This window comes from Hipposideros armiger, unplaced genomic scaffold, assembly GCF_001890085.2.
Source record: "Hipposideros armiger isolate ML-2016 unplaced genomic scaffold, ASM189008v1 scaffold_78, whole genome shotgun sequence".
Taxonomy (NCBI): domain Eukaryota; kingdom Metazoa; phylum Chordata; class Mammalia; order Chiroptera; family Hipposideridae; genus Hipposideros; species Hipposideros armiger.
The window spans coordinates 689,145-697,848 of NW_017731428.1; positions in this window are offsets into that span (position 1 = coordinate 689,145).

Genomic DNA, 8,704 nt, shown 5'->3' on the forward strand with positions numbered 1-8,704 from the left:
TACTATTGCAGAGAAGCAGGACAGCACACATTCCGTGGTTTTCGTAGGAATCATTCATACTTATGGAGTCCTTTCTGTATTCCAACCACAGTTCTAAGTGCTTCTCTTGTATTAATTCATTTTATCTTCAGATAAGTGTATCATATTAGGGCATTATTACCCCACTTAACAGGTGAGGAACAAGTAGATTAAGGACATTGGTAAACATTGTACGGCTAACGCATGTTATTGGCAGGCTGTGAAGGCAGACAGTCTAGCTCCTGAGATAGTGTTTTTTAACCATTCCACTAGACACATCTGATATCATAACCATTTAGAGATCCAGTCATGGAAGAAAGAGCTAGAGCAAAAATTGAAACATAAAATAGGGGACTGTGGCTCTGGGACATGGACAATGGCCAGTAGATGTCAGGGTGGTCTGATGGAGAGAGTCTGGAACTTGGAGTAAGAAAATCTGGGCTCCAGTTGCAACCATGAAAGCCATGTAGGTTGTGACCTTGGGCAAGTCATTTCAGCGCCCTGAGCCTCTGTTTCCTCATTTATAAAATGGGTATAATGACATCTGGTCCTCGACCTGTAAAGGATCGTCATGTGGTTCACTGGTGTGAAAACTTCATTTTAATGGGTTCTATAAATCTAAGGTAGTCTTTCCATCTGATATTTGTGTCTTGTTCATTCCAGGTCCCAGGGGGTACAGGCCTCCGAGAAGAATAGCCCTGTGAGGTAAGAACAGTTTTTATACCCTTAGACCCCGGTTCGTGCTCACCTGTAAATTTCCTGTTAATCCTTGAAGAACTGCCATTCAGTCAGCCTTTTGCTCAGTCTGCCTTTGTTTTCCTTCACACGTGTGAAGCCAGCCCATAGGAATCAATGCCCTCGAGGAAGTCCATCAGAGATTAGTAGCGGGGCATTTTAATTTCCATCCGCGGAAGGTGATTGTAGGAATTGCGTCACATCATTATGGAGACAAGAGAAGTCCCACCATCGGCCACCTACAAGCTGGGGGTGTGATTCAGTCTCAGTCCAGAGGCCTGAGAGCCAGGGGAGCCAGGAAGGGCAGCAGGGGCTGAAGGAAGTCATGGGGGTTCTTATTTTTCTCTGTAGATGAATAGAAAGGGGAGTGAACTGATGGACGGGAGAACTCACGGCAAAAGGTGATGGTTAAAAGCAGTTGCTTTGGAAAAAAGAAAGGAAGTTGAGTAGACGCATGTTAAAGGATTATCAAGAAACAGTGCCTGGCTAAGATGGAAAATCATAAATTTGTTATGAAGTCAATTAGCATGATTATGCAACATTCCTCTAATTTGTCGCAGCTGGGGAACAGAAGCAAAAAAAAACCCCAGTGTTTGCTTGAAGCTCAGAAAGAAACAAATATTTATTAAGCGTCAACAATCCATCTATCTATTCTTATACACGTATTTATTGAGTACCTGCTATGTTCCAGGCACTGTTTTAGGCTTTGAGAATGGGACAATAATAAGACAGGCTAATTTTCTTTCCTGTTGGGGCCTGCAATTTTGTGGCAAGAAACAGAACTGTAAATAAGTAAGTGAATAACTAAATAAGATAATTACAGATTGTGATTTATTGTCATCAACTGCATATATTTGCATTGAGATAGGAGCATATATGTAAGTATTGATGTATACATGTATATGTGTGTATCTCCATCTCTATCTAAAGTTGCATTTTGAACTGCTGTTCCCTCATTTTATTACTGAGGGTCAGAGAGGTTAAAGCCTCAAGGTCACACAGATATAAGCCCGAGTCAAGATTTGAACCCAGGTGCTATGACCTCAGGTCGAAGCTCATTTTATAGTTTCACCAAGTTACACTACTGAGCTCCCTGGCAGGGGGAGGGTATGGCGGGTAAGAGGGACTGGTTGGTATTGACTAAAGTGAGCAGGAAATGGCTGACCCAAAGAGAAAGACGTCATGATGCCAGAAATGGGAGGGACAAAGTCCTGTTTTGTAAAACGGGGGTGGCGGGGGGGGGGGGGTGAGGGAGGTCAACGTTTTGCTATTTTCCTGGAGGATTGCCAGGTTATTAAGACAGGGTGGGCGATGCGGTTAAGTTCTTATCAGTACTGTGCTGGGAAAGTATTAGCATTTCCTATGAGTTTCTACTAAAGATGGTGTCGGTTTTTCCCTGATGATGGCTGTTCCCTTATTCCCAGTTAAGTATCTAGGGCCTATCGCAGAGGTCCTTCATACATTGTTACCTGAACTGATTGAGGTGTTTATAATGTACCCGGTGAATGGCAAGTGCTCTAGAACGTGGCAAGGGCGCCATAAACACTGTTACTGCTGTTGCTATTGCTTTGTTCCTCCACATAAGCTTATGATTTAAAATTTTTTAAAGTTCTATATTTATTTGCAGGGAGAGAGGGGATCTGGTGGCTTACTTACCTATAGAACAGGCAATTTCCGAGGCTCTAAGGTATATACAATTAGAGAAAAGAGAATCCCTTTGTCGCTAATAAAACCCTTGTTGAGGCATTTGATGAATACACTGGAGATCCTTTAATGAGCCCAAACCACAGCCTCCTCAGTGTCGCTGCCTCTGACTTAAGGGAATGAGCAGAGTGTTTTTCTTTTTCCCTGAAAGACCTTCGTGTTAACATTCCAACTCGCTCAGCATCACCTGAGTCAGCACATAATCGCGCGTGACAGCCTCGGTCAGTGAACAAGCAAAATGGTTTATTTATAAGCCCCTTTCTCACCTGGGATCCCAGGGAAACTGCTGTTCTCAGAAGTACATAACGGTCAGAATGCCTTAATATAGACTCACTAGAAAGTGGAGAGATGGCTCTTTCGTGATGGGCGAGACGGCAGATTCTGAATTCTTCTTGGATATGTTAGCGTAAAATTTTCGGGGGGCATGTGCCACATTGAACCCCTACCCCTCAGATTTTCTTTTTTATCCACTGCCCCCACCGTAGGTGACACTCTTATGTGGATTATTATAATAGCTTCTAATCTGGTCTCTCTGCCTTTAAGCTCTCTGCCCGCCCCCACTCCATTCTACTCACTTGGGAGCGTTCTACATTCCTTAATTCCTACCACATCAGCGCCTGTCTCATAAAGCAGCAAATTAAAAACAGTCAGTTATCAGTTGTTTGCCACGTGGTGGACAATTTACATAGTCAATTTTGTCTGTTTACATTTATACCTCAGCGCCTAGATCTTCGAATTCTATTTACCTGGTACAAAAATGGCATCAAGGATATTGGTTAAATGAACAAATTGTATCATTTTATGTTCAATACCACCTCATTTGGTGTATATTATTTACCTGTTTCAAGAATCTGAGGTTGATAATAGCTTAGGAAATCGCCCAAGATTGTAGGCGAGAACCCAGGCTTAAAACCCAGGTCTAGCTGGTGTGAGAGCTCCTGTGTTAAAGTAATATTCAAGTCTGGCTCAAAATGGCTCTTAAGTAACTGCTCTAAATAGCTTCAAACAACAAGCCCAGCCCCTAGTCTGCTCAAATTCTCCAGAAGAACCCATGACCTGCTATTGCCAATGTGCCCCAGATGTTGGTCCTCATCTTGTCCCAATCCGACTCGTCCTTAAGGTTCATTGTCTCCATCACTTCATTCCCAAAGCCAATCCCAAATGTCTCTATGATACCTGCTCCCTTGAATTCCTGCCACAAATTCACCCAAGGCTCATACTTGGATGCTAGCTATTAGCATGTCACATGGATTATAAGGGAGTGAGTTTTGAATTTTTATGTTCCCCATAGGGTCTGATAAAATGCTGGACACCTGGAAGGGTCTTCTTAACAAATGCTTTTTAACTAAATTGTGTTAAATTTGATATCAATCCCTGTCAACTTCCAGCTTCTCCCATCACTGAAGTGAAGGGATATTTACCAGAAAGTACTTTTTCTGGGTTGAGAAAATGTCTCAAGGCAGAGAGGCCTAGATGGAGACTGAGAGAGGGAGATTTTTTCTTATGCTTCTGGGCATGACTCCCAGACTTTCTGAAATCGAGCTTCTGGGAACACTAAGTGCACATGGGCCACCCAGTCCCCAACACACACACACACACACANTATATTATAGAAATGTACACTTGAAACCTATATAATTTTATTAACCAATGTAACTAATAAATGTTTAAACATATATATATATATATATATATATATATACACACACACACACACACACACACACATTTCTACATGTGTCTTATACAAACAGCACTTTTGTCACCCAGGTGCCAAAGCCCTCCCTGGAGGCCTTGATTGTGCAATGTCTCTGCCTCAGACACTTCTTTCTTATCCTTCCTCCCCATTCCCAATTGCTCAATGGAGGTGTCCGCTTCCGAGTAAAGACCTTACATTTCAGGATGGAAAGAACTTTGGATTTAACTTCCCCCCAGCAGCACAGGTATTCTCCCTGAGAAGAGACTGGCAGGTTCCTGATTGTGCCCGTTTTCTGACACTGCCAAAACAAATGGTTACGGGCAGTATTTTCACACAACACTCATTCATTATCTTGCAGTCGTGTCGGTCAGGAGTTCTGGGCAGGCTAAGCTGGGCTCTACTCAGGGCATCAGAAAGCTAAAATGAAGGTATGGGCCAGCTGAAGACTTTAGGAGAGAGAACCCACTTTCAAGCTTACTCAGGTGTTAGCAGAATTCAGCTCCTTGCAGGTGTAGAATGCAGGGCCCCATTTCTTTGCTGGCTGTCAGCCAGGCACTGTTGTTTGCTCTCAGAAGCTGCCCCCCTCCCTTCTCACGTGGCCCCTTCTCCCTTCAAATGTCAAGAAGCGTGACACTTCCTTCTCATGCTTGGAATCCTACTGACTTCCTCTTGTGCAACCAACTGAAGAAAGCTTTCTTCTCTTCAAGGGTCATGTGATTGGATTCGGACCACCTAGGTCAACCCCCTTTAAGGTTAGCTATCCCATATCCCATAACACAATTACAGGAGTAATTCACAAGCTGTCGGGATTAGCGATGGGATCTTGGGAGCCATTCCTAGAAATTCTTCCTGCCATACGTCCCTTCATTATAACTGAGGGCAAAGATAGGAGAAAGTTTGAACAGGAGGCAAAGGGGACCAACTCAGACTCACCTTGGTAGTGACCAAAGCAGAAAGAAGGAATCACATCAATACTGCAAAAATAAGTCAAAGCACATCAGGGGAGAGCTGAGGCTTTAAAAGGTGCCACTTACTAGGCCCTTGATAATGTATATCTGAGCCCCTACTGTTCAGAGTGAACCGTACTATTGCAGAGAAGCAGGACAGCACACATTCCGTGGTTTTCGTAGGAATCATTCATACTTATGGAGTCCTTTCTGTATTCCAACCACAGTTCTAAGTGCTTCTCTTGTATTAATTCATTTTATCTTCAGATAAGTGTATCATATTAGGGCATTATTACCCCACTTAACAGGTGAGGAACAAGTAGATTAAGGACATTGGTAAACATTGTACGGCTAACGCATGTTATTGGCAGGCTGTGAAGGCAGACAGTCTAGCTCCTGAGATAGTGTTTTTTAACCATTCCACTAGACACATCTGATATCATAACCATTTAGAGATCCAGTCATGGAAGAAAGAGCTAGAGCAAAAATTGAAACATAAAATAGGGGACTGTGGCTCTGGGACATGGACAATGGCCAGTAGATGTCAGGGTGGTCTGATGGAGAGAGTCTGGAACTTGGAGTAAGAAAATCTGGGCTCCAGTTGCAACCATGAAAGCCATGTAGGTTGTGACCTTGGGCAAGTCATTTCAGCGCCCTGAGCCTCTGTTTCCTCATTTATAAAATGGGTATAATGACATCTGGTCCTCGACCTGTAAAGGATCGTCATGTGGTTCACTGGTGTGAAAACTTCATTTTAATGGGTTCTATAAATCTAAGGTAGTCTTTCCATCTGATATTTGTGTCTTGTTCATTCCAGGTCCCAGGGGGTACAGGCCTCCGAGAAGAATAGCCCTGTGAGGTAAGAACAGTTTTTATACCCTTAGACCCCGGTTCGTGCTCACCTGTAAATTTCCTGTTAATCCTTGAAGAACTGCCATTCAGTCAGCCTTTTGCTCAGTCTGCCTTTGTTTTCCTTCACACGTGTGAAGCCAGCCCATAGGAATCAATGCCCTCGAGGAAGTCCATCAGAGATTAGTAGCGGGGCATTTTAATTTCCATCCGCGGAAGGTGATTGTAGGAATTGCGTCACATCATTATGGAGACAAGAGAAGTCCCACCATCGGCCACCTACAAGCTGGGGGTGTGATTCAGTCTCAGTCCAGAGGCCTGAGAGCCAGGGGAGCCAGGAAGGGCAGCAGGGGCTGAAGGAAGTCATGGGGGTTCTTATTTTTCTCTGTAGATGAATAGAAAGGGGAGTGAACTGATGGACGGGAGAACTCACGGCAAAAGGTGATGGTTAAAAGCAGTTGCTTTGGAAAAAAGAAAGGAAGTTGAGTAGACGCATGTTAAAGGATTATCAAGAAACAGTGCCTGGCTAAGATGGAAAATCATAAATTTGTTATGAAGTCAATTAGCATGATTATGCAACATTCCTCTAATTTGTCGCAGCTGGGGAACAGAAGCAAAAAAAAACCCCAGTGTTTGCTTGAAGCTCAGAAAGAAACAAATATTTATTAAGCGTCAACAATCCATCTATCTATTCTTATACACGTATTTATTGAGTACCTGCTATGTTCCAGGCACTGTTTTAGGCTTTGAGAATGGGACAATAATAAGACAGGCTAATTTTCTTTCCTGTTGGGGCCTGCAATTTTGTGGCAAGAAACAGAACTGTAAATAAGTAAGTGAATAACTAAATAAGATAATTACAGATTGTGATTTATTGTCATCAACTGCATATATTTGCATTGAGATAGGAGCATATATGTAAGTATTGATGTATACATGTATATGTGTGTATCTCCATCTCTATCTAAAGTTGCATTTTGAACTGCTGTTCCCTCATTTTATTACTGAGGGTCAGAGAGGTTAAAGCCTCAAGGTCACACAGATATAAGCCCGAGTCAAGATTTGAACCCAGGTGCTATGACCTCAGGTCGAAGCTCATTTTATAGTTTCACCAAGTTACACTACTGAGCTCCCTGGCAGGGGGAGGGTATGGCGGGTAAGAGGGACTGGTTGGTATTGACTAAAGTGAGCAGGAAATGGCTGACCCAAAGAGAAAGACGTCATGATGCCAGAAATGGGAGGGACAAAGTCCTGTTTTGGAAAACGGGGGTGGCGGGGGGGGGGGGGTGAGGGAGGTCAACGTTTTGCTATTTTCCTGGAGGATTGCCAGGTTATTAAGACAGGGTGGGCGATGCGGTTAAGTTCTTATCAGTACTGTGCNATATATATATATATATATATATATAATATTTTTGACAATGGGATCAAAAACATATAATGGAGTAAAGAAAGTCACTTAAATAAATGGTGCTGGGAAAATGGTGCTGTAAAGCCACATGCTAAAAAGAATGAGACTAAACTGCTGTCATAGTCGTACACCAAAATTAACTCATAACAAATCAAAGACCTAAATAAGACCTGAAACAATAAATTGCATAGAAGAAAATATAGGTACTAAACTTATGGACCTTGGTCTTACAGAGGATTTTATAAATTTTACCTCAAAGGCAAGGGAAGTAAAAGCAAAAACAAATGAATGGGACTATATCAAACTAAAAAGCTTCTGCACAGCAAAAAATCATCAACAAAACAAAGAGGCAACCAACCGAATGGGAGAAGATGTTTGCAAACGATACCTCCAATAAGGGTCTAATATTCAATTCAAAATATATGAAAAACTCATACAACTCAACAACAAAAAAACAAACAATCCAATTAAAAAACGGGCAGAGGACCTGAACAGACACTTCTCCCAAGAAAATATACAAATGGCCAATAGACATATGAAAAGATGCTCAACTTCACTAGCTATTAGGGAAATGCAAATCAAAACCACAATGAGCTATCACCTCACACCTGTTAGAATGGCTATTATCAACATGACAAGTAATAACAAGTGTTGGAGAGGCTGTGGAGAGAAAGGAACCCTCATACACTGCTGGTGGGATTGTAAACTTGTACAGCGTGGATGTTCCTCATAAAATTAAGAATAGAATTATCACATGACCCAGCAATCTCTTTTCTGAATATCCACCCAAAATTCTGAAAGCATTTATCTGTAAAGATATATGTGTCCCTATGTTCATTGCAGCATTATTCATGGTGACCAAGGCATGGAAACAACTAAAGTGTCCTTCGATAGATGATTGGATAAAGAAGACGTGGTCCATATCCACAATGGAATATTACTCTGCCATAAGAAAAGATGAAATACTGCCATTGATGACAACGTGGATAGATATTGAGATTATCATTCTAAGCAAAACAAGTCAATCAGAAAAAGTTGAGAACCTTATGACTTTACTCATATGTGGGATATAAAACTGAAAGTAACAAACAACCAAAACAAACAAATAAGCAAAAACTCATAAACACAGACAACAGTTTAGTGGTTATCAGAGGGTAAGGGGGGGTAGTAGAAGAGGGTAAAGGGGGTCAAATATATGGTGATGAAGATTTGTCTTTGGGTAGTGAACACACAATGTAACGTAAGGTGATATATTATAGAAATGTACACTTGAAACCTATATAATTTTATTAACCAATGTAACTAATAAATGTTTAAACATATATATATATATATATATATATA